This window comes from Mauremys reevesii, linkage group 1 (assembly GCF_016161935.1).
Source record: "Mauremys reevesii isolate NIE-2019 linkage group 1, ASM1616193v1, whole genome shotgun sequence".
NCBI lineage: Eukaryota > Metazoa > Chordata > Testudines > Geoemydidae > Mauremys > Mauremys reevesii.
The window spans coordinates 351,947,252-351,973,861 of record NC_052623.1 but is presented as its reverse complement, the minus strand read 5'-3'; the positions used below and the strand labels follow the sequence as shown (position 1 = coordinate 351,973,861).

At 47.1% G+C, this 26,610-nt stretch overlaps 1 protein-coding gene across 6 annotated transcripts in view; it reads left to right on the top strand.

Annotated features, from left to right (window-relative positions):
* The first annotated feature begins 786 nt into the window (after positions 1 to 786).
* The window catches only part of PLXNA4 (plexin A4), a 625,415-nt gene continuing 599,591 nt past the window's right edge, over positions 787 to 26,610 (top strand). For 5 of the 6 annotated variants that reach the window (XM_039519674.1, XM_039519679.1, XM_039519680.1 and 2 more), the window contains exon 1: positions 787 to 1,082. The gene's annotated coding sequence lies outside the window, so the exon portion shown is untranslated. Of the gene's footprint in view, positions 1,083 to 15,708; positions 15,859 to 26,610 lie in introns of those variants that run through there. The other variant, XM_039519675.1, reaches the window with a different exon arrangement.

Below are 26,610 nucleotides of genomic sequence, written 5' to 3'. Positions count from 1 at the left end.
GGCTCCTACCTTATTTTAGTTAGTCCAGCCACTAGAGGGGGACACACAACACACGCTGAGCCGTATTTACTCCATCCTACCTTGCAAATCACTTTCACTCTTCACACCTACCTGTCTGCTCATCTTGACTCAAGCCCCCTCTTTGTCCCTTCATCCTGTCAACGCTTGGGCCTTCTCCTCCGCTGCTGTTCTCTGGAACAGCCTCCCTGGATCTCTCTGCCCCATCCCTTCCATCTCCTCTCTAACCTCACCCTGAACGTCCCCTTTCTCTCTTGCCCTATGCTTCTTAATTGCGCTCTCCTTATGGTTTTAATCATCTATCTCCTCCCACACCACAGAGGAGTTTGAGGTTTCATAAGACATCAAGCTCTTTTCAAGCTGTTTCCCCTGTGACCTCCTCCCTCCTGGAAATACCATGAGATTTGCTGTTCTCATGAGATTTCAGCTGCATCCGAACTTGAACTGGAAAACAGGTCCCTTTGGGGTTTGTAAATAGAAATCAAAGAGGGTCTGAGTTTGCTCCATTACTTTATGAGGGAAATCTAATTTGAAAACCGTGACCAGGGCACTAAAATACGGAAGCAGGCAGCAGCCTGAAACCTGGCTTTTTGCCCAAGCCAAAACAGAAGAAGAACCTTGTAACAGGGTGGCTTGCCCCAGGATTTCCAATAAGGCCAACCTGGGATTAAGCCAACCTGATTACAGAATGACCTCCGCCTGAAGGGAATCTGGCAGTTCCCCATAAAGAGCCAGGCTTATGGGGTGATATGGTGCAGCTAGGGAAAGAGCTGGATGGAAGCTCAGAGCAGGGAGGGATCCTAACCAAACAGAAACATTGAGGAACGTTTGCCAGGCAAGGAGGCCTGGGAGAGACTGTGACAAAACAGGGAAAAAAACTGGGAGCCCCAGAAGGAAAGCAAGAGCCTTGAGGTAGGAAGTGGCCCAGGGGGACCCGGGAAGGGGTGGACTGAAGATTGTGAGCTGCCTGGAGGTCTGAGTTACCTGATGGAGAAATCATCACAGTGTCAGAGTGACTATTGGCAGGGGCTGCTAGCCCAGTCAGAGAGTGGTAATTCCTAATGGTGAGTAGACTCCTTTACAGCCTCCAAAGTTCTCGGTTTTGCATCTAAGTGGTACTGCAATCAGCAGTCCTTTCTGTGACTCTGGAATCCAGCTCAGGTTTTCTTAGACACCTTGAATGGTGACACAATGCAGCACGGGCTGTCTAGTTAGTCTGGGAGCTAGAGAAAACCACAGGGTCTGTCTGTCTAGCAGCCTCAATAATAATTAACGCTAGTGTTTTTCATCCATAGATCTCAAAGTGCTTTGCAAAGGAGGTTGGTCTCACTATCCCCATTTTACAGATGGGGCGGGGGGGGGGGAATGAGGAACATAACGATGAAGTGACATGCCCAAGGTCACTCAGCCAGCCTAAATCCTGTCCAGTTTCTATTCATTGCCAAGTGGGTTCTAAACTTGTTTAAATTGTGCTATCTGAGACTCCATCCCAGAATGCTTTAATAGTCACCAGACCATGGATCTGATTTGTTTGGGTTCTGTTCTGGACTCTGTGTAGGAACTGAAGTAGGGAGAGCGGGGTGACTTGATCGGTTTTATAGCTCCTGGGATTTTGGAGCTGGCTTGGGAGCCTGCCTAGCCAGTGATCTCCAGGCTGCTGTAACTCTGGTCTAGTCTACAGGAGAAAGCGGTATTGGATGAGTTAATTTGGTGCAATCACATGTGTGTGGAATCTTGCATGTTGATGTGAGTGCCATTACTGATTGAACTTACTTTAGTAAGCCATCAACTTGACCTCACTTGATAGGCACTGCTAAACTGAAACAAAGGTGGATACGCAAAAGAGCTGAGCAAACTAAACCAGCACAGCTTTGTTGTGGGGCTGAGGCCTTGCTCTCAGCTGCCATAGGCCCCCAAAGGGACCTTCTCAGCAGTCAAAGATAGCCAGAGAGCAGCTATGCCTCCAACGCATTGCTGCAGCTGGGAAGAAGGTGGCTTAGAGTATATAAATGTACAAACTCATAAGTGTACATTGAGGAGCAAAGAACGTCGGCCATACTTACGGGATGGGGGACTCTATTCTGGGCAGCAGTGACTCTGAAAAAGACTTGGGGTTCATGGTGGATAATCAGCTGAAGATGAGCTCCCAGTGTGACGCACTGGCCAAAAGAGCTAATGGAGGGTTTCACAGTTCCCTCTGAAGCAGAGATATTGGGATGCATAAACAGAGGAATCTCATGTAGGAGTAGAGAGGTTATTTTGCCTCCCTATTTGACAATGATCCAACCATGTCCCGTTCCGGTACCTGCAACTCAGGAAGGATGCCGATAAATTGGAGAAGGTTCAGAGAAGAGCCACAAAAATTAAGGGGTGATGTGATTACAGTCTGTATGTATCTGCGGGGGACACCTTTAAAAAATGAGTCTTTCAGTCTAGTAGAGACATGTAAACAATCCAATGGCTGGAAGTTGAAGCTAGACAGATTCAGACTGGACATAAGGCACACATTTTAATAGTGAGAGTAACTGACCATTGGCACTATTAACCAAGAGTCGTGGTGGATTCTCTATAATCGACAACTTTAAAATCAAGAGTGGATGTTTTTCTGAAAGACGTGCTGTAGGCTGCCTAGGCATTATTTTGGGTAAGTTGTCTAGCCTGCGCTCTACAGGTGGTCAGACTAGATCACAATGGTTCCTTCTGGCCTGGGAATCTGTCGGTACCACCTGGGGAAGGCTCACGTGTCGGGGGAATTCCCCAGTAACCAGATCTACGGGTTCTGCAGCAATGATTCCACACCACTCTGTTCTGCACTCTACCCTAGACTTTCTGCTGTCGGAATAACTTTCTCTCGGAGTACAAAAAGATTTGGGACACAATTTGTTGTCCTCTTTTGGCAGTACCCCTTGAAGAGTCTTGGAGAGTTTCTCAAGAAAGTAGCTAGGACACAGAGAGCTAATTTCACCTAGATGGCTTGGAATAGGCTGATTTATTATTGCAGGATCTTAAAGCTGCAGTCAAAAGTTGGCATTTATTTCTCCTCTTCTATCCCACCCCACTGCCTATGCTTGAGGAAGCACTGATCTCAGGGCTAGCAGACTCTGTGGGGCTTAATGCTATTCCGTTCACCCAAGTAGCCAACCATAAATGCATTTTTCAGAAGGAAAGACAACTCCCATAACTTTTAAATTAAAATTTAAAAGCCCTTAATTACAGAGGCATAAATCACTGGGAGGCCTTTAAATCTTCATAATCTTTTATGGCCCGGCATGTATCATTTCCAATTGCATCCTCGTTGACAGGGGACAACAAACCCTGGGCAGTAACAACCATGCTTCCTAAGAGGGACTGTGAACAGTTCTTCTGTTCTCCAACAGGATGAGCAGTGATGACACGCCGTAGGCAGGCCCTTCATTTGGTTTAAAGTTGGACAGTCCTGCTTTTGTCTGACTTGTTCCCTGTCCAGAGTGATATAAACCAGATGTGGTTTTGTCTGGTATCCCGCATGGCATGGAGGATGGGGCCATTTTGAAGTTCACACTGCGCTAGTGCAGGGGGCAGGGCAGTCTGTTCTTCAAAATGGTGTCCTCCCTGCAGTGTGACTTTGTATGCACTGTGTGTGCGGGGTCATGCCGGTGGAGATGAGCCCATGCCATTCCTGGAAGTACTGGAATGCCCGGTATTCATTGGTAATTACCGTAACACACAGGTTGGGGTGAGTAAGTGGTGTTGGGACTGTTCTCATTTCAATTCGTTGGCAGGACAAGCTAAAGGGTGAGGTCTGTCTTCACACAAACTGTTCCGAGTGGTACCAACCACCAAGAGTGGATGCAGTTATACCAGTATAAAGGTGGCTATACTGGTATAGCTCATTCCTGTATGGGCAGGGGAGTAAGCCATGAGAGCTGGCTGGAAAATGTTGAGTTTGGGGGGAAAGATTGGAATCCAAAATATTTCTATTCACATTTGCTTCATGGGAGCAATGGTTTGGGTGCCTCATACTCCCATTCTCCTGCATAGGCCAGGCTCCTGGTCGGACCATGGGTTCCATGATGCACCCTGGTCTCTTCTGATGGTGAGGAAAAAGCAGACCTTACAGGTGTCTCTCAGGGTGGGAATATCACCCACCCAGAATAGGGTTACATGCTGTGCTTGGATTGGAGGCTGACCCCTGTCTGTTCCTGATCTGGTGGCAGGTTGCTCTGTAGCGTGGTGCCATGTCTCTCCTTTCTCCCAGGGTCAGGCACAGATTTTCCTCATTGCTTTTGGATGCAATATCTCTTATGGTGTCAGATAATCTGAGGAAATCTTTCTCATACATCCTCGTATTTGGAAGATTGGACCAGTGAAAGAAGTGGTTGCTTGAAACCCTGACTTCCCAAACTGGCCCTACCACTCATGGGTTAATACCACCCCCCACCCCCCGTCCCCTGCAGGGAAAACATGCCAGCAGATAAGAGATGTGATCATTGTTTATAGTGCATAGTGCCTATCGTAATGGCTCTCTGATTTATTATTATTATTAATCAATCATTACAATAATGATGTGTTAGTGCTGCTTGGGTGAATTTTTACTTTGGCATTTTACTTTGACATTTCAATGTATGTCAAGGGGAGCCCTCACTTATGATGAGGAGTCATTTGGTGTGGAGTTTAAAGCCAAAACCTAAAGACTCTAAAAGTCTTGTCTTGCTTGGACCACTAAAAACTAGTGACTTCCACTTATCCCCTGGAGACAATATCCTTCCATCTCCTCTTCTCTCCTTCCCCTCCCCCCATTGAAATAGGGTCTAATTCCTTCTTGTCCCACATGGAGTATGGTAACTGTATGTGTAGCCCTCCTATGGGAATACCAGGATTACACTTACCTGCGCCTTGTCTCTTTACGGATTGAGCGTCTGCTGAGGGGATTAAAGGGGAGCAGGGAGTGGCTGCAGCAGCAGAGTTTGGTATGCTCTGGAAAATCTCTGCACCAGGGGAGCTTGCACCAGCTGGGTGTGATATTTTTGGATACTAAGTAGTGAAACTCCAGTTTTAAAACGGTCCCTGGTCTGGGAATGTAAATGCATTCAGGTCATGAGTGAATGTCCTCGGGGAATGGCAGTGACTGTCTTCCACTACCAGCTATTGGCTCAATAAATACAATGGGCCAGATCAAGTGGGTGTAAATCTATCTCCAGTAGAGCGAGGCTGTATCACAGCAGCTGAGGCTCTGGCCCAATGTATACTGTCAACTCCCAAGGCTTATAAAGATAAACATGTACAAAATTGTGTTAAAACCCAATGTATTTAGATTGTAATCTCTTTGCGGGGGGCAAGGTCCCTGTTTCCATTCCTCTCTGTAGTATACCTAGCTCACAGATGGGGCTATATTACGTTAGCACAAAGGGGAAGTGACTTGTCCAAGGTGTCCCAGTGTTCATGGCAGAACCCAGTCCGGTGCCCAATGTATTGGACCATACAACATGGCTGTGTGCCATTTTGATAGCTAAAGTGCTGCACTGGGCCTTCCGCTGGCTATCCACACCAAAGTGAATTTTACCTCAGAGCCTCAAAATGTGCTAAGGGCTCTGGCTACTTGCAAATGGGGAGAAGGGCCAAATTCATCAGAATTTATTCATAACTAACAGGTTCAGCTGGTTGAAATGAGAGTGTCCTTTTAATTGTCTCAGCCATTCAACAATGAAGCTTTCCACATAACGGCTTCCTAAGTAACTGTCAGTCTACTGTATAAACTGCTACTAGAGTTGGCTTTTGATTGGCCGATTGTATCACCCACTGCTTGACTTTATTTTCGCTTATTAAAATTGATCCTAAATAAATTTGATATGCCCCAAATTATCTCCCTTAAATTAATTCGAAGGCAATTTGTCTCCTACTAGATTTGCTGCCATGTTAAATCTTCCAGTGCAAACACAAGTTTGTTGGGTCACTCTAATTAATTTGATTTCACATTTCCACCTCCCCCCTCCCCGTTATATTGAATTATTTGGAAATAAGAGATAATGCCAACAAAATAATATGCAGTGACAGGACCGTGGTTTGCTTCTTTGGAAGAAGAAAAATGGTGAGGTGGTTTATTTTTGATTAAATGCCTCAGCTTTGCCTTGGCATTTATCTTTCAGTGGCAGTCCCCGATCAGACACAATGCATAATTCCATTAACATTATCTCTCTATTCATTTGAGAGGGGCTTCAGTGGGGCTTCATAGATATAAAGGGCTACAACATGCACAGCAAGCTTATTCCTTTTGCAGCTTTTATTCCTTTGGCAGGTTTATTCCTTCATCGGGAACTTGTATAAAAGCAGTTGTGGGGGTGGGGCTGTTGTCAAGTCATGAGATGAGACATTAACTGAGTTTAAAGGGACAGCATTATTTTATTTGTCTTATGGTAGTGTCTAGAGAGGCTGCAACTGAGATTTGTACAGCAGGCAGCACAACGGGAACCAGTCGCATAGTTAGAGACAGTCCCTGCCCCAAAGAGCTTGTAATCCAAACAGTTTAAATAGAAATGTCGTCCAGCAGTGAGGAGTGACAATGATCAGAGGCATGGAGAGACATCCATATGAGGTGAGCCTAAGGAAAAAATCTGACTGTTTCGAGGGGGCATGAATCAGAAGGGATTCAAGGAAGGTATACAATATAATGAATGGCCTAGAGAAGGTAAACTGAGCACTCCTACTTGTCCTCAAAATACAAGATCAAGGAATCTTCCGATCAATCTGGAAGGTGACCAATTTAAAACCGATTGAAGGACATACTTTTTTTAATACAGCCTAATTAGCTTGTGCGGCTTGCTTCCAGAAAGTGTTATTGAGGCAAAGATCTTAGCAGGGTTCAAAAAAGGAGTGGGCATTTTATATGGATAACCATATCCACTTGAATAAAATAAGGTTCCAGGGTATATGCTAACCACTAACTGCATGGCCTGATGAGACTTCTATAGATGTCATCTATGGGGTGTCTGGCACCTTCCTCTGAAGTGTCTAGTCCTGGCCATGGGCTGAGACAGGATCATGGACTAGACAGATCACTGCTCTGCTCTAACCATTTCTATGCACCTAGATGCATAAGGAATTCAACTCCCTGCTCTAGATGATGTGACACCAACTCTTACAGGGAAGGCCCAGTACTGCAAAGGGGTCAAAGACCTTTCAAATTCATTCCCAAAATGGTCCATTTTCATAGCAGAATAACCCTCCTGGTGCTGAAGCTAAAGTAGTGACACCTTAGTGTAGGTCCTACACATATACAAAGCAGGGCAGAGGACTGTCCTAGTGTGCACAGCATCTGTACTGCTTTAACTGCAGGACCTAGCATACATGCATGTTTGTTTTTTATTTGTAAGCACTGAGTAATGGGAAGGATCGATCGACTAAGCCCCTCTACATTGAGATAAAGAGGATATTCCCTTTGAAAATGGGCAACTTTAAAGGATGGTTACATAAAGGGACTTAACAGCATTCTTCTAACTGTAAATAAAGGATACAGTGGGGACTGTCCATTGATTCTTTAACAAGTTCTGTTGTTCATCAGGGAAATGGATTTCACTTCCCCTTCCTGTTTCTTTCTTCACTAACCCCTTTCTTTTCTGTTCTTTCTCCTTCTGTCCTCTTTAGTCTGATACCATGGTGATGAGGATGGTATGCAAATATAGGCGTTCTTTGTCTTCTTGTATCTCGCCCCCTATGAAATCACGCCCCTCTCTTTCCATGCCTGGTTGTACCACCTACTATTACCAAAAATCGTGAGTCAGAACCCCCAGGATCAGGAGTGATCGCTACAGAGCGGTCTGAGTATCAGCCACCAGAGAGCCTTGGGATGTGCTTGGGTGTTTAGTCCAGGCTGCCACAGCTTTGCTGCACTCGCTGCCCAGGGCCGGCTCCAGGCACCAGCGCAGCAGGCAGGTGCTTGGGGTGGCCAACGGAGAGAGACGGCATGTCCGGCTCTTCGGTGGCTCCCTCAGTCCCTCTCGGAGGGAAGGACCTGCCGCCGAAGAATGAAAAAGCCGATTGCGGATTCCCCCCACCCTCTCTGCCATCCTCGGCATCAAAAACGCTGGAGCAGGCCCTGTCGCTACCCAAGCTAGCTCGGATATGTCTACATTGGCTGCTATCTGAGAACATGAAACAATGGGTGTTACCATACACACTCTAACGAGCTATTAAGGTAATAGCTCACCTTAACTGATCACGTGTGTGTGTGTATACACACACACACACACACACACACACACACACACACACACACACACACACACACACACACACACACACACACACATCTTCCTAATGTATTTTCCACTGCATGCTTCTGATGAAGTGGGCTGTAGCCCACGAAAGCTTATGCTCAAATAAATTTGTTAGTCTCTAAGGTGCCACAAGGACTTCTGTTCTATTAGCTCTGTACCAGTTACTCTGCCTCACCCCTCCATGCTGAACATCCCAGGTCCTTATCTCCCTGCAGTATTCTCCCACCTCCCTTGCTCGATATTGATTATTCTTCCTATTTGTATTGTCCTCCATAATGAAAAGGCAATGAATTTGTCCTCCTTGTATTCAGTCATTCCACCTGCCTGCTTCCATATCATGGCCTCTTGGCCTGTCTCCTGCAGTTTGAAACGTCTTCTCTCTCATGTCCTCTTAATTCCACAGCGCCGGGCTATGCTTTCTGCACTCCTTATCATTGTCCTCGCTGGTCCCCTGGATCTCATTTCACCCATCCTTCCTCCAGCTGCCCCTTTGCTGTTTGGACGCATGAGAGCCAGGGTCTGCTAGAATGGCCCACAAACATTTGAAGTGGGGGGTGGGGGGAAGAGGAATAGTTCAGTGGGGTTCCGAGGACAGGCAGCTTTTCAGGGACCCAAAGGGAGAGGAAGGAGAGCCTCGGTGGTTGGAAAGCATTTGCAAGATGAGGTGAAGGGGTTGGTAACTGTCTGTCGAGCACTACCTTGGTAGCATACCCCAGGGCTAGGCGGCGCTAGCAAAATGGGAACGAATGTCTTGTCTGCTGATCCCCTCTGGGAAGAAGCAAGCCCAGGTCCTTCTTCTCAACCCACCATGTGGGACAAGAGGGGAGAAAAAAAGATCCAGAGTCGTTCACCTTGTGGTTGAGCGCCACATCACCACCTTCCCGGTGTTGGTCCCGGGCTATTTGAGAGACAAGGTGGGTAAGGTAATACATTTTATTGCACCAGCTTGGGGTCTTTCTGTTGTGTTTCACCAACATCAGTGGGTCCAATAAAAGAGATTATCTTGCTATTATCTCTCTAGAGAAGAGAGAGATTGGAGTGTTGTGGGGGTGGGGTGGGGAGTGGGGGAAGGAGGGGTGGAAGATTGGGAGACTGAAAAGCCTAAAAGTGTTTTTAGACCTAAGGGGGTAGCAACCAGGAGATGGGGGAGGGGGGAGAATAAGGCCGAATAATCAGGGACAGCTTCCTGCCAGTGAGAGCTGTTTGACTGGGGAACAGCCTCCCAAGGGAAGTGGTGAAAGCCCCATTGCTTGAGTTGAAAACTAGACTGGATAACGCAGCAGAATACGTACTGTAGGGAAGAGTCCTGGACTGCTGAGGGGAGGAAGAGGGAGGACTCTCTAAACTATTAGGTCTCTCTGATCTCTAATGATCTGATTTCTGACCATCCCCCTCCTGCCTGTTGCCCAATTTTCTCACAGGGACAATGAGAAACGACTCCTAGGCACCTGCAAAAACTGATGAAAACAAGTCTGGTAGGCAACACATCTAGTACACGAATAGTCCAGCTGCTTGGCAGTGTCCAGAAGGGAAACATTTTAATGGGCACTGATTGACCAGCGTGTCTCATTGTGTAAATGGGTTTCCAGCCTGGTGTTTCATATACGCATCTGCAAATGTTAAGCTGTGCACTACTTATCTGCTGCCTCACAGAGGGAAAATGTTGTAGAAGGGGAGAAACTGTGGCACAGTGGAGTTAAGTGACTTGCCTGAGGTCACGTAGCCAGTCAGTGGCAGAGAAAGGAATGGAACCCAGGCATCCTTCCTCCTGCTGGATTGCTAGGTCAAGCTCATCTTTGCTCTAGATGACCAGGTCCTATCATGTCCCACTGCATGCCTAGTTATATCCTAGCAGCAAGAGCATATGAGTGTGGGGCAGGGGGCGGTGCTTTTTGGACCCCACACAAGTATGGTAAAAAGAGAGACACAGGTGCTTTCCAGATACTCCTTGGGACTCACTCCTTCCCTGTCACTTGAGTATTTGTACCTAGATTCTCCTCCAGAAGCAGGCACTCGACTACGTTGCTGACAGAATCCTGTTCTTCCCACGTTCCCCCCCTCCCCTTCTCCATCCTCCTCTTCATTGCCGGCTGTTTGTGTTCCCTTTCCAGCCGTTCTGTCTTTTTTTTTCCTTGTGTGCCCATACTGGAGGCTGATAAAACTGCAGAACAAATGAGCAGCTTTCTGAATCTTGTGGAGCTTGGGGGGGGAAAAACACCCCAACCCCCAGCTGGCATTAGGGACAAGATTGTAGATCCCTAGAAGGTAGATCTGGAAAAGGCCTATCGGGTTATTCTAATTTTAAATCTCTCAAGCGAAGATTAAGGGACAAGACTTCTTGCTTTTCACACATACTTCCCACCTCCTTTTTCCTGGCAACAACCGAGGGCATGTATTCTGTGCAGTCGGCTGGTTCGGTCTCTTCTAGTCTCAGCCAATCCAGAGAGCGATACTTGGTCTCCATTTGTCCTAGGAGTGTAAGGAATGACCATGCTAAGCACTGGGCCAGCTTGAAAACCAATTGTAATGAAATTTTTATACTCCAATAGCAGGATGAAGACTTCCTTTGTGAGAGACAAAAATGGTGACAGCTCGATAGAGGAGGCCAATTTTGTTTTGGGTGTCGGCCGAGCTGGTGAAGTCGTTTAAGCTTCAAACATCTGAGGCGGGGGGGAGGGGGTGAAGCGGGTGGCCTTCTGCGAGCCGAGCCGAGCTGAGCTGTGTCACCATCCTGAGTTCTCATTGTTTCACTGTGGCATTTAGTGTACAGAAAATTAAATTAACAGCTTTTGAGGGCGGGTGCTCCTTCAGGATGCTGGAGCAATAGGAGGTGTCATGCTAGGGTAACCCAGGCCTGGGGCAGCTTTGTGAGACACTAGGCGAAATGAGGGCCGTAAGGAGCTGAGAAGTGGCATTATCCCAGCCACGTGCATGCCCTAGAGTGCGTCTGGGTGCAATTACACACTGTCAGGAAAACCCCTACCCAGGCTGTCTGGCGTGTCTTGTGTTTTTTGTTTGTTTGTTTTTTTTAAATACACTCATCGCTGTGGCCTGTGGTTTCCAGAGCTGCTGAAATTTCGAGCCCCCTGCAGGTGGCGCTATAATTTAGGTTTTTAACTCTGATTCAGCCCAAGCTAAAAAATCCTCAAGCAGCATCAACTGATTTATTGAGCAAGAATATCTGGCTTTTATCAACTTAAATACAAGGTTGGCTTACAGACCTGTAAAATGGTAGGAGGAGGACAACTTGGAGGGTACTCCCCACCCTCTTTTATTCTTTTTTTTAATTGGCTTCCATGCCCTGTAGTTAGGGGCAATTGAGACTTACGGAAAAAATACCCTAGAAAAAATATTTTTCTGCTTAGAAGCCTTGGATGTTGTCATAAATGCTCCCTGTATGTGGTTGGATAACAAGGGACAAAATGAAAGGATGTGTATGCTGTGAGCTATACACCCAGTCACCATCAGGGAAGAAATCTCCAACCGTTTAAATGGGCAGTGTGTCAACTGCATCAAAATCTAGGACATTATTAGCAAAGGGATGCTAAACAGGATGTTTTTGAATGTGGAGCAAGGGGGAAATCAGGCATTGCAGGTAGAGTGCATGGAAACAGCTCTGATTTGCTAAGCTCTCTCCACCCTAATGCACAATGAGGCCTCGATTCTGATCGGTGCACATTGGGGGGAAAAATAACCCCAACTATACATACAATATGATGGGGGCTAATTTAGCTACAACAAATCAGAAAAAGATCTTGGAGTCATTGTGGACAGTTCTCTGAAGATGTCCACGCAGTGTGCAGAGGTGGTCAAAAAAGCAAACAGGCTGTTAGGAATCATTAAAAGGGAGATAGAGAATATATTATTTCCCTTATATAAATCAATGATACGCCCATATCTTGAATACTGCATACAGATATGGTCTCCTCATCTCAAAAAAGATATATTGGCATTAGAAAAGGTTCAGAGAAGGGGAACTAAAATGATTAGGGGTTTGGAATGGGTCTCATATGAGGAGAGATTAAAGAGGCTAGGACTTTTCAGCTTGGAAAAGAGGAGACTAAGGGGGGGATATGATAGAGGTATATAAAATCATGAGTGATGTGGAGAAAGTAGATAAGGAAAAGTTATTTACTTATTCCCATAATACAGGAACTAGGGGTCACCAAATGAAATTAATGGGCAGCAGGTTTAAAACAAATAAAAGGAAGTTCTTCTTCACACAGCGCACAGTCAACTTGTGGAACTCCTTGCCTGAGGAGGTTGTGAAGGCTAGGACTATAACAATGTTTAAAAGGGGACTGGATAAATTCATGGAGGTTAAGTCCATTAATGGCTATTAGCTAGGATGAGGTAAGGAATGGTGTCCCTAGACTCTGTTTGTCAGAGGGTGGAGATGGATGGCAGGAGAGAGATCACTTCCTCTGGGGCACCTGGCATTGGCCACTGTTGGTAGACAGGATACTGGGCTAGATGGACTTTTGGTCTGACCCAATATGGCTATTCTTATGTTCTAAGTATTTGCCACTCCTCTGAAAGTTGTGGGTGCTCAGCAACTCTCAGGATGAGAGTCTTTGCATCTACACAGCACTGGTTGGATCCTGCTGTCATTAAAGTCAATAGCAAAAATAAATAAATCTGGATGACAGTTCTCCAGATCTGGGTAATATGTCCTGGAGCTCTTTTACTGCAGCTATTCATAGGGCCAGAAGAGGCCATATGGGTTATCCAGTCTTGACCCCTTTCTACCCCCACAGCTTTGTGCATGAAAGAGCCTATAAATAAAGTCTCATTTGTCACTCATCCTTATGGAATCCAGAGATATGAGCAATATATTGACTTGAGCCATTGTTTTAAGAAGTAGAAAGAATCACATTGATTCGTCTACCTCCTCAGATTAAAACAAAATGGCTTGCCAATTACAGAACCAGTTTCTCCTCCCTTGGTTTTCACACCTCAGCTGCTGGAACAGGGCCCCATCCTCCCTGATTGATCTAACCTCGTTATCTCTAGCCTGCTTCTTGCTTGCTTATATATACACACCTGCCCCTGGAAATTTCCACTGCTTGCATCCGACGAAGTGGGTATTCACCCACGAAAGCTCATGCTGCAAAACATCTGTTAGTCTATAAGGTGCCACAGGATTCTTTGCTGCTTCTACAGAACCAGACTAACACGGCTACCCCTCTGATACTTAACAAAAAATTGGTTAATCTACATCGTCTGTTTTAGGGATAGCTGAGTTTTAAAGGCAGAACTGACTTTCCCTGTGATTTTCATATGTATTATTAAACGGAAGTGCAGGTAAGAATGGGCATTAAATAATACCGTACTATTCACAATAGCAGTGATCTGCAGAGGTTATTCACCTTCCATTGTATCTTGCAGATTTGTCTTGCTCTTCCCATGTCATTTGGCTGTGTTATTACTCTTCAGGCTTCACATGGCATTCATTTCTCTGAATGAAAACAAATGATTCCTTGCAAGACGCAAGAGATAAAGAATAATAAATACATTTTATGCACCACCTTAAGAAAAAAAAAAGGCTTTGAATGCCCATCCATCAGGAAATGTAAACCAGGGCTCAGGCAACCCCCATGAATATACACACCCTAGGGAGATAAAATTTGTTTCAAGGAAAACATAATATTGTTTTTAAAAAAATGTACTGGTGCAAAAGGGGAGGGAAATAGATTTCTGCCCAGTGTTGTACTGTGTGCATTTAAAGGTGAAATACAGACTATTCAAAACTTGATATTTGTTTGTACTGTGTCATCACCTCGAGGCCTTGATCAGCTCACCTTGTGCAAGGTGCTGTACACACACCTAGTGAGACACAGTCCTGCTCCCTAAGAGGTCACAAAAATACCTGTTACTTTTGTAAATAACTAACACGGCTGCTCCTCTGAAATCTATTAGTTTTGTATTTATGGTGGAGCTCAGAGCTGCCAGGTAGGAATTTGTGGGGGCATTGGGCTGAGTTCTGCACAAACACGGACAGTCCTGCAGAGGCGGGATTGGTACCTTAGATTTCCCCCGGCTGGAGGCTGTACATGGCACCCGTGTATAGCGCTGCACATGCATTTCTCTTCCCTTTATGTCTTGGACATTTTGTCAAGCGTCCATCACCATAGCATCTGTTCTGCTGATCTTATACTGAATTGAGAGACAGACCTGTTGCTCTGGCTGCCACTAATTCCTTAAAAGCAACGCCCACCCTTCCCCCCGCGCTGCTGCAGACAGGGTCTGTGCCCTCTTGAGTTGCACAGGGCTCGCCCTTTACCTGGCAAGAGGAGGTGCGATTTGGGGGGGGGGGGGGAAGTCTCACGTGCCTGATCTGGAAGGCAGCGCGGGGGGGGAGGCTAAGCCGAGCAAAGATTGATTAATAGGAGCGGATAAAATAAATTATGAGCTTTCCCCCTTCCCCGCGGCTGCCAGCGGTGAAAGGAAGAAGCAGGCGGTGGAACAGCCGCTCCAGGCTGACCAGCCTTCAGCCAGGCGGCCGGAGCGACCGCCTGTGCTTTCCCCAGCCCCTCGCTACCCTGGTCGGATCCTCCCCCATGTGCAGAAGAGCGCACAAGGCAGGGAGGGGGGGCAGCGTGTGAGGGGTTTTATTTTTGAGCTGGGGGGGAGCAGCGTGTGTGTTCGCTGCTTGAGCCCTTGTCTCCCCCTTCCCCCCCCGGCAATGAAATTTCACAATTAGCCCAATCAGGTTGGAGATCCTAGGTGTCACTAGTGAGTAGAGAATAGAGGGGGGGGGGGGCAGAGTGAAATCAAGGCAGCCGGAGTTGCAGGCTTGGCAGCGCTTCAGTGCACGCGCCGCCGCGAGCCGGAGGCAGCAGCGAGCCGCGGAGAGTTTGGTGGCAGCCGAGCTCCAGCAAACTTTGAGCGAAGCTGCCGCGGGAGGGGTGGAGGGACGCGAGCCCGGGGCCCCTCCAGCACCCGCCGCGCCTTGGAGGGGGGCCGGACGCAGGAGCAAGTGGCCGGGAGCGCTGCACACCGGGATTGGGGAGGGTGGTTTTTGGTGCCAACGCCCCCCCACCACCACCACGTTGCTACAGGATCGGCCTTGGCTGTTTGGGCTGGAGGGGGGCGCTTGTGTGTGTCTAAAGACTGAGCCACCCCCTTCCCCCAGCCACCATTGGAGAGCGAGCCAGCGCCAGCGGGAGCAAGGCTGGCGAGACAGCCGCAGTGTGCGCCCTCCCCGGCGGGCACAGAGCAGCGGGGGCAGCCGCGGAGCCGGGCATGGCTGAGTGAAGACGCCCCGGGTCGCCTCCTCCAGCCCCGGGGGAACGGGCGGAGAGGTGCCGCTCCGGACCGCAGCCCAACCCGCGCGCTCAGCGCCAGCCCCCCCGTGCTGATTGGGGAAGGGAGGGAGGGGGATTTTGTGGGGGCTGGCGGGGCATTTCGTCTTGGACGCTGGAGGAAGGAGCTGCCCGGCGCGGGGACGGGCTCTGGGCGCTGCAGCCGTGGAGTATTGGGGGGATCGGAGACACGTTTCCAGAGACACCATCTGCAGTGTCAATGCGGCGCCTGCACTGAAGACCGGGGGAGGGGGGGAGAAGGAAAAAAAAAGCAGCTTTCCCAGGTAAGGAGCCAGCCAGCCAGCGTCCCCGATCTGCGCCAGCCCGGGGGGCGGGGGCGTAGGGGCAGGTAGAGACCCTGCCACACCTGGGCGCTTGGCAGGGTGGGGGGAATCCCTGATGCTATTAACCAAGGGGGAGGGATTCCTTAACCCTCCCCCCAGAGCCGGCACCCTCCCCCTCCAAAAAGAGTGGGTGGGTGTGTTAAAATGAAATCCGCATGGATGCCGAGATTCAATCCAGATCGGCTTCTTAAAACGAGCCACGACTCCAGAGAGAGAGGGAGGGAGGGAGGTTGCTGCATGGGCGATTTGTGTGCGAGGAGCGGATGCTGGTCCTTAGATCCAGATGTCGATCTAGTATCGTCAGCATCTGCCTGTCCGCGCCGTTCGAAAAGCCAGAGCCAGCGACTTGTTAGCAGGCAAGTTTCAGTGAGGTGGCGGGCGTGGGGTGTGTGTGTGTGTATTTGCCGTCGCCTCTTGAGTTCCCCCTTCTGCCTGCCTGCAGCTTTCCCGGGAGGTCCCTTGCTCGGATTCTCAGCCGCGGGAATGGGGGATCCCGCCCCCCACATCTGGCAGCCGCTAGCGGGGCAGGGGGCTGCCAGGATGGGCTTTGGGAGCGTTCCTCCCAGATCGGCCCTTGGAAAGGGATGGGGGTTGCCAGATCCTAGCCCACCGCCCAGTCTCGACGTCCCCCCCCGCCAAATTTCATAAGCTCCCCGTTTGATGAACTTTTCTGGAAGAAACAGACACACTCCAGCTGCTGCTTCTGCAGTAGTTTTTCCTCTTCCTTTCCCCTTCCCCTCCAGCCTCCACTGCAAAATCAGCGCTGGGGTGATAAAGTTTCCCCAGCAGATTCCCCTGTGAGAGCCAGAGACTGAAGTTATTCTGGTTTGCCTGCCAGAAATAGAGGCAGATGATGCCTTCTCTTTAAAAAAAAACAACAACAAAAAAACAAAAAACATCTGTGTGGAAAATGCTAAAGAAATGAGAGAACATGGTCTGGGTGAGAGACTTTATATTGGGGTTTTTGTGGGCCCAAAAATTGGGGTGTGTGTCTTTCTCTATAGATAGGTGTATTCCTCTGTATGTGTACATAGGAAAATGTGCAACGTGAAATCAATCAGACTTGACAGGCTTTATTATCGGGGCTGTTGTTGAACTCTGAGTAAAGCGTGGAGTGTGTGTGTGTGTGTATCCATTGTAAAGCAAAAGCCATCCAATCTGACAGAAGATGCTTTGCCTGGGCAAACCACTGTGATCTCTCTCTCCCTTAGTTCCCATATACTGTATTTTCAAACTTTTTCTTCACTTGACAAGGTTGGTAGCAGACCCTGTTTCCCTGGGAGAATTATAGTTTTGTGTGTGTGTGTGTGTGTGTGTGTGTGAGAGAGAGAGAGAGAGAGAGAGAAACAGCCCTTTTGCTTGATTGGGGGGGGAACACCCACCTCCGATTGGCAATATCTAGGGAAAGAGAAAACAGTTTCTTTTCCACAAGCTGTTGGTGAGGTTTTTTTAATATATCTAAATCTAGCCTGCACAGTTAGTCCTGATAAATCTCTTTGTGCCTCTGTGTACTGCAACTGAAACCTGAATATTGATGCTCCTCATTTATCAGACATATGCCCCTAAATTATGTAGACAGGGAAAAGTGATCTAAACACTGAGCGGCACATGGTTTTGATAGAAATATAATACTCCAGCAGCAGATGAGGTCCTCCCAGCTAAACCCAGGCTTGCAAAGCCTCATCAGTTTGAATATTGTTTAGCTTTATAGTATGTGTGTATATATAAAGAGAGAGAAACCTCCCCATATACCATCACCCACTTCCCTTCTAGGATTTTATAAAGTTATTGCTTTAAGGAAATACTCTCTCCTATAAATGGCATCTTTATTCTTATGAAGAGGTGGTTATGCAAAATACGGGGCTGTATTTTTTTTTATATATATATAAAGTGCAACCTGGAGTCTGCACTAAACTGGTTTCTAGTACAACATTCAGGCATTAATTAGCATCTAAAAAGCTTGGTGTAATGCACTGGAGTTCCATGGCTTCCCTCTGCCACAAGGAACGTGTGATTTGTTACTCAAGTTAGCTAGGCGGTGGATGGGAGTGAACTGCCGCACAGGTAGGGGCGTGTGTGTGTGTTTTGAAAAAGGGGTGGATCTGTGTGGCAGGTGCACAGCTCTGGCTGCTAGAGGTTGCTATCATTCCAGGGAAAGCATGAAAAAGGTTCCAGGGAATTTTACAGCCAACTGAATACCTTCTAGCCCCCCCCCCCCTCCGAAGGACTTATCTTGAGCATGCACCAGCACTCCACAAATATTTTAGAAGGCATAAAGCATGTTAACTTATTCTCTTTATCTGTCCTCAGTTTCACCCGGGTGTTTATAAAAGCTATTTAAATCTGTGAATGCAGAGAACCAGTGGAGCATGGGGTTGCTTGCCTTTGCCTTTTTTCTGATTTTTAATTACAGTGTGTGCCTCTCAGTGTGAGATTAGGTGCTTTCTCTCTCTCTCTCTCTCCCCCCCCAGCCACAGTCTGAAGGCTTCAGGGCTTGGAGAAACATGTAGGTTATCATTTTGTCTAGTTTTTTTTAGGGGGGGAGCTCTTATTAAGCATGCTCTTTATAAGAGATGGGCTTCAAACAGTGCAACAGATGTGCTCTATGTAGCTATGTCTGTTTTTCTTACATGTTCAGATTGAAACATACCAAAAAAAATCCTAAAGGATAAGATTTTTCTTCCCAGCCTGAATATATTCAATGTGGGGACACCTTTAAAATAAGTGTTTCCTTTTAGTTAGATCTCATTTTTAAAAAAACAGCCCCCAGCCTTTCACAAGAATCTGCCATTCAGTCCTGTCTTGAATTTGTGGCAGTCAGAGAAATCAATGGGATGCAAACTTCATGACAGCTGCATGATTAGGTGTGGCTTACATCGACGATGGGCATTTAAAAATACTTCCTTATGATAAATCCCGGTGCTGTTTGGGAGTCTTTGCTGGATAATTGTAGCTGCCTTCCAGGCACGAAAGGCAGTTGAGTCCATTCAGCTTGCAATCCAGCTCTTGGCTACTATGGTGATGAGGACTGTAGAAAATCCTTCCCTAGACAGAGTTTTTCCCTTGAGAAAGAAAATACTCACACCTTCCCCATCAAACTACCTCCAGTCCCCTCTGTGTACATGGAGTGGTTGGCGCTGGGTTTGGTTTGCTCTGAGGGGCTTAGCAAGCTTTGAGGCAAACCAAAGTGATCCAGGCGCACCAGCACTGAGGACGAGGCTCCCAAGTGAACCTTTGCCACTGAGTTATAATAGGTTAGTTTTTTTAAAAGGCTCACAATTGAGTTAAGGACCTGGATTTCGACGTCTCTGGCTTTGTTGGGCTGGGTCGTTAGTCCTCTAATTTCACATCCACTGGCTGAACTGAGAGCCAGGAGTCTGGAGTTCTGTTGTCGCCTCTACCACTGCCTCCCCCTTTGGCCTTAATGAGCCACTTTGCCTCTCTGTACCTCAGTTTCCCCATCTGTATATGTGTACAATAATGGCTACCTACTTCCCAGCAGGTGTTGGGAGGGTTAATTTATGTGTTAAAGCACTCTGAGATCCTCAGAGGAAAGGCGTGTGAGTCGGAAGTATTACTGGAGTTCAGGCTTAGTTGGGGTTAACGCTTATTTGGAATTCATTTCCTGTTTGGAAGGAAAATTGAAAAGCAAAATCTGAGGCTCCTCGTGTTTGTGAGCTAGCACGCCACTGCTGTGTGTTGTGACAGTATTAACGGGGGAGCCTTTTCAGTTCTGGGGTCAACAGCGCCATGCTTTGCGGATTAGGATCTCAACACCATCCTAGTCTAACATCTTAAAGAGATGGTGCCTTATTTTATCATCTAGTCTAGGTATTTACATGGCCCGCAACACTATTGCATCTGACAATCATTAATGGATTTCATTGTGATGCACTCTGGGAAGTAGGGATTTATTATCCTTGTTTTATATATGGGGGAATAGAGGTCCAGGCTAGATTAGGTGACTCTCCCAAAGTCATAAAGGGTCTGTGGTTGTGCTGGGATTTGAACCCGGGTCTCTCAAGTCCCATTCTAGGATCTTATCCACTACAGGGGTGGCCAAATTTACTGACTGTCTGAGTGGAGAGCCAGGATGTGTCTGCCGGGATTGGACGCTTCAGCCCTGGCGGGCGCCTCTTGTGAGACAGAAGTCCCAAGACCCCCCCTCCCTGCAGGGCAGAAGCCCTAAGCCCCACCACCCTGCTGCAGGGCAGAAGCCCTGAGCTTCTCCCCCCCGCCCCCGCAGTCTGGTTATGAGAGGGACGGGAGGGGTGCTCGGTGTAAAACAGCCGCATGTGGCTCGCGAACCGCAGTTTGGCCATCTCTGCATTAGACCATCTTTTTGCTTGCAAGTGTAGTCTGGGGTGGGGTTGTCATCCTGAACGCCTCAAAGGGTATGTTACTGACTGAGCAGGTTGCTAATGGTGACACTCTCTGTAGCAAGAACTGGGTAAAGGCCCAATCCCAGCGCCTGCCTTTCTCTGTTTTTGAAGGGCTTTTTCTTTCTTGTATTGTTTTCCAAATAGACTGTAACTCCTCCCAACAACAGTCACGGAGGCCTGACCAACAAATTCGTCTGTGTGCGCAAAGTGCTGTGCTGTCGCAGTGCTGGGCATTGGATGAGGAGGGTAGTTGTGTTTCAAGCGCATTCGCTCATGAGAGTTTGGGGTTCTCTCTGCTTTTCCCACAAGCTGCTCAAGCGAAGAAAACTGAGCACTCCTGCAGTGTTTGGTCTTTCAGAGATCTTGGAGCCCTTGAAAAAGCATAATTATCCCCATTCTACGGATGGGGAAACTGAGGCACGAGGCGACGATTGGTTCAGCCCAACTCCCGTCAACTCAAAGGGGTCTTTCCACCAACTGTAATAGAAGTTAGTTTGGAACCTAATAGCTAGCCCAAGGTTAAGCAGTGAGGCTCTATCAAGATCCAGCTCTTCTGACTCCCAGCCCCTGTGCTTTAATCACCATGAGAGTGGGAATATTCAGGATGAAATACTTGCAAAATCCCAAAGACAACTCAAACGTGTTGAAATTCAAGTGGCATCAGAATGCCTTAAAATGAGGAAAGCCTGGCCTGGTAGTTAAAACATGAGGCTGGGTTGTCAGGAAGTATGTGTAATTGTTCTAGACCTGTCACTCACATGCTGGGCCACTTTGGCTGAGTCAGCCGCCCTGCCCCCCTGTGCCTCAGTTTCCCCTCTTTAAATTTGGGGTGCTAGTCTTTACAACAGCCTGGGAAGTGTGGATTGTAACGCATGTGGATTGCGGGCACTACAGAAATGCTAAGTATTACTGTGATGATGAAAGCCTATTGTAGTAGCTGTCTTTGGATAAAAGCGGCCCTTTCTCTTTATTTTTTTGCCTGGTACTACTGGAGCTATGTAGCTGTCTTTTTTCCCCTTAATTAGTGTTTCTGCTGTTCTAACTTGGTACATTCTTTGCTCTTTGGCATCCTTTGTAACATAAACAAAACCTGCCCAGCTAAGAGGACCTAAACACTGAAAATGTTCCAGCTGAGCATTTACTATAGCCACGAGCATGACTATGGTGCCATAATGCAGACATGCTTGTTCACAGCACTCGTATAAAGCCCCCCATGGGCCGAAAAATTTTGAAAGGACCCTCTAGGTTTAAAGATCTTCTTCCTGCAGCTTGCTAGTGATCCCATGTTAGCCAAAGAGTGTCTTCCAAAGCTCCCCCAGGCCTGGGCATTATTGGCAATGAGAAGCACTTTAGACACCTTATGTAGGGCTGCTCTTGGATGGAGGCCCTAAGCAGAACACTGCTAGTTCCGTCCACCTTAAGTGCCTGGGTGAATCTGATGGCGAAAGGTGCTTGATTGATGTTCCTGGAGGGCAGACTGAAATCCAGAGAACAGGATCCGTGCAAGCTTCCCTCCGTGCTCCCTTGCCTCCCTCCACTAGAGTGCATCCCTACCCTGCAGGCAAACCTGCTCTGGGAATTGACAGGTCATTTTGTCCTTGACCTCACTGCTGAGGCTGCCACCTAGTGTTGATCTCAGTAGTGGATTTTGTTTTCGGGACCCTTGTCCCACTAGGAAATGGACCAAGACTCACTGAATTGTTTGCAGAGGTACTAAATTGCAGCTGCTAGTAACCCAGGCTGGATTTGAACTGGTGACCTGGTAGCAAGCGTCTCTGTAGCCAACCCTCATCTCTCCTGGCTGCAATGTCTGTTTTCTGACTTCCCCTCCAGCTGTATCTGTTTGTGTGCAAGTGGCCTGTCTGGGTTTCCACACCAAGACTCTGAGCCATCAATTAATGTGAGGTGACTGGCATTAGAACTTTACCTTGTCCATTTGACAGGGTGAATGTGTGGCTCTAATGCAGATAATATGGAATCAGTTTCCATTAAACGCATCTGCATGATCTATTCTCACACTTTTCTCCCCCTGTCCTCATTGCCTGTGATGTACAAGGACCGGGGAAATAAATCTTGATGCTAGATGAACTCTCCAAGCCAACGCAGCATTGAATGCATGTAAATGTTTTGCAAAATGAACCACTCTCTGAATCGGCTTTTGATTCCATTTGAGTGTGAAATACCATATTGGAGAGGAAAGATGGGGGGAAGCATAGTTTATAACCCCAGAGCTGTTTTGCTCTTAAATCATTAAGTGGCACAGTATGTTTCTCAATCTCTGGAAGCGCTGGTACCTGAACCAAGAATTGTGTGTATAGATTTTTTTTTTCACTCCTTCTGAAGTGAATAACAGTTGCTAACATGCACTTACTAACAAAATTCCCCTGACGCCCATTCATAAAGAACCGCGCTGGTGATTCTATCAGCATTAAACTGTTTGGTGACTGAATTTAGAATTATAGGAATCGGAGCAATGAATTAACAGTAAATCAAATCCTTACTGATTCTGTATCCAACTGCAGTGAGATTTAAATTCAAAATATCTTGCCGAGATGAAGTAATCATAAGTCAAGCACTGGAGTTCTGTCAGTCTGGGCTTCTGAGAAAGGAGCACAGCCCCTTTTGAAATAAAAACCATGACAAGCCCATGTATTGATCCCCAGCCGAACTGGGAAATTGCCACTTCATTTCTTCTATAATCTGTTTGCTTGATTTTTATTTTTGGAAGGGAAGATGGTTACACTGGGATGGTGGGAACGGGTTTGAAAATTCTGTGATCGTGTTTCTGTTTTACTTGGTTAGAGCATATTTGATCATCAACAGTGCGTGTTGTTGTGTTTTGTTTTTTTTTGACTAGGGATTTGTCCATAATGTTACATTAGAAAGAAAACTCAGTTAGGAGACGAAAGCGGGGTATCCTGTTGCAAGAGGCTATCGATGGAATAGCAAGCACTTGATGCACAATGCAGCTTTGTTTTATTTTTATAGTATCTTTGTACAAAATGTATTGGAAGGAGACTCTGCTTCTATCACAAGTCACTTGCTGGACAAGTCATTTAGCCTTTCTGTGCCTCAGTTTCCCCATCTGTAAATTGTGGATGATGGTACTACTTTTGAGTTCTGTGGCTCTGCAGTGCTATGCAAACATTACTAATTAAGTCATAATTATACTTCCTAAGTGAGATGGATGAAAGTGGGGGGTGGAGATTCAGATCTGGAACTCATTTTATCTGAACGTCTCTAAAGGCTTAGGCGAATGGTCCCTGTTTGCCCATTGCTAATTCATTTCTCTTTCCTCTGTTTATTAGATGTGTGTCGGGGTGGGGGAAAGAGGTTTTTAATGGGAGTATATGGAGAGGGACAGGAAGGTTGCTCTAGATGAAAGGAGGTGCAGAGGAGAAAGCTCTCTCATCTGTTCTGTGCGAAGAGACAGAACGGAGGCTGTAAACCTGGCAATTTTCAAAAGGAATAGATGTATAGCTGTTCAAGCTGGGCTAAAATTTCCCTTCACATTTTCTTCGATGGAAAATGACTTTTCCATTGAAATGGAAACTTCCCCAGGACATTTTTGTTTTTAATGAATTTTGGGGGGAGGAGGGACTTGGCTGAAAAATGTTTAGCTTTCAAGTTTTTTGGCTGCCCTCCCTCCCTCCCGCCCCCAATGGATAGAAGCCCCTAAGACCGACTCTAATTGTTATTACTTTGGGGATGGGGGGGTTCGTTTTCTTTTTTTTTTTAACATGGTCTTATCTTTCTTTGAATTCTTTGTTTTAATAATAATCTCCCCCCTTTTACATGGGACTCTGAGGGAAACTGCCTTCCCCCTTCCATTATGCTTAGATTTTCCTTTCATGTCAATGAACATCTGTTCCTTTGCAGTCAGTTCTCTGTTCCCCATTTGATTCCATGTTTCTTCCTGGATGTATGGAGCGGTGGGGGGATGCCATCAGTTCTCACTGGGAGCTGAACACAGGATTTAGAGTATGAAGACCATGAGCTTCTACCACTTGAGCTGAAGGTTGATTCTGGTAGCTGTGGTAGTGGACCAGCCACTAGAGGGGGACACAAACACTTACTGAACAGTGGGGTTGCATATTCATTGCATTGTCGTGTCTGTGCTCTGCAGTACTGCCCTCTGCTGGGTAGAATAATAGACCTGCTCCAAGTGTATGTTGATTTTGGCCCTCTAGTGCAGAGGTCGGCAACCTTTCAGAAGTGGTGTGCCGAGTCATTCATTCACTCTAATTTAAGGTTTTGTGTGCCAGTAATACATTTTAACGTTTTTAGAAGGTCTCTTTCTGTAAGTCTCAGAGTCGCAGCTGTGTGAGTCTGTATCCACAAAAAGAACAGGAGTACTTGTGGCACCTTAGAGACTAACAAATTTATTTGCGCATAAGCTTTCGTGAGCTACAGCATCCAATGAAGTGAGCTGTAGCCCACAAAAGCTTATGCTCAAATAAATTTGTTAGTCTCTAAGGTGCCACAAGTACTCCTGTTCTTTTTTCTATAAGTCTATAATATAGAACTAAACTATTGTTGTATGTAAAGTAAATAAGGTTTTTAAAATGTTTAAGAAGTGTTATTTAAAATTAAATTAAAATGCAGAGCCCTCCCAACCGGTGGCCAGGACCCGGGCAGTGTGAGTGCCACTGAAAATCAGCTCGTGTGCTGCCTTTGGCACATGTGCCATAGGTTGCCTACCCCTGCTCTAGTGTTTGGGTTCCCAGAGACAGAAGGCTCAAGCATCACCTTTAGGTGAAGTGGTCGAGGTCTGTTTTCTTAGAACAGAAGGACTTATGTTCTTTCCCTGTGTATAGCTGAAGATCTGTATGTATAATAAAATCATAAAGCTTTAAATAGCACATGTATCCCAAAAAGCTTTATCAGCCGTAACGAATTCAGGCTGAGAGCTCTCCTTTGAGATGACAAGCCTTGTCACCCCTGTTTCACAGGTGGGAAACTGAGGCACAGCGGAGGGGGGGTGAAGCAAGTGGCCCGAATCCTTTGAGTGAGTTGGTAGGAGAGTCAAGACTTAGGTCCCGCAACTCCCTGTCGATGTGAAACCACAAAAGGGTTTTTGTGTTTTTCCTTTGAATGCAAGAATGAAAGTGACCAAGATGGAGAGAAGTGAAATTAAAGTGGAAGGAAAATAGAAGAAGGGATGAGAACATCTTGGTTGAAGGACTGATTAGTGGCTATCGCTCATAGTACCATCTTGCCATGTTTCCTGTGAGTGTTGCTTCTCAGACCTGGCCTTCTGCGCTGCACAAGCTCTTCCACTCGGAGCGCTGCCCTGTTCTGATTATCCCTGTGTGGCTGGACTGCAGGCTGCATTGTCAGCTGGAGGATGCAGGGGCTGGAGCTGGATTTGTACCCTTGCATGTTCAGGCCTCTGTGTCCTGTCCTGTCTCTCTTAGCCCAGTGCATTCCTGTAAGGGCTCGTTGATATGTATCTGCGGCTCGTTATCAATTTTAAATGCCTCCTTCCTTCACTTTACACTAGTGCCGCTATTATTGTCTGCTGCATGTTTGCACTTTTGAGGTGCTGCACAAAGGGATCATAAATTCACACTTGTCCACCTCCCCCTGCCAAAGTCTTAAGGCACCCAGCAGTTCCATCTTCCCACTTGTCTCTTTGCACCATCTTCCAATCCATCCTTAGTGGCTGGAACTCCTCCCTCTCCTTGTCCACCCTTTCAAATCCCTCCTTCACACAGACCTTTGCGGAGACTTTCAGCGAGGACCCACTCTTGCATTTAGTCCTCCCTAGAGACCTACTGAGATGGTTGCATTCTTCGGGAACGATGCCGCAAAGAGCCTGCAATGAAGCGTGTGCATCTGCAGTCAGTGGGACCCAGTGGTGGAGGGAGCATGGCCTTGTGATTTAAGGCACTGGACTGGGTCTTGATCTGGGTTTGAGTCCCAGCTCTGTTACAATGAGTGATCTAGGGCAAGGCACAGGACCTCTCTGTGCCTCAGTTCCCTAGCTGGACAATGATGGGGTGTGCAAGGATCTAGACAGGTCACCTGCCTGCAGGACAAGCAACAGCAGAAGATTAGACTTAGCCAAAGCCCTGATCAAGTTGGCAGCAGCTTCTTGCACCTACCTATTTGCTAAAGGCGCAACCATGGTCAAGGAAACCAACAAACAACCACCAGCTGAGTTTCCTGGGAGCTGAAGAACAGATTCCAGCATGGACAATTGCCACGTGGCTCCTGACCCTGCAATCAAATCAACATGGGTGGATCCTTGCCAAGCCCCAAGGAAGTCAGGTTGGAGCCTTATTTTGTGCAGTGCTTAGATGCTATG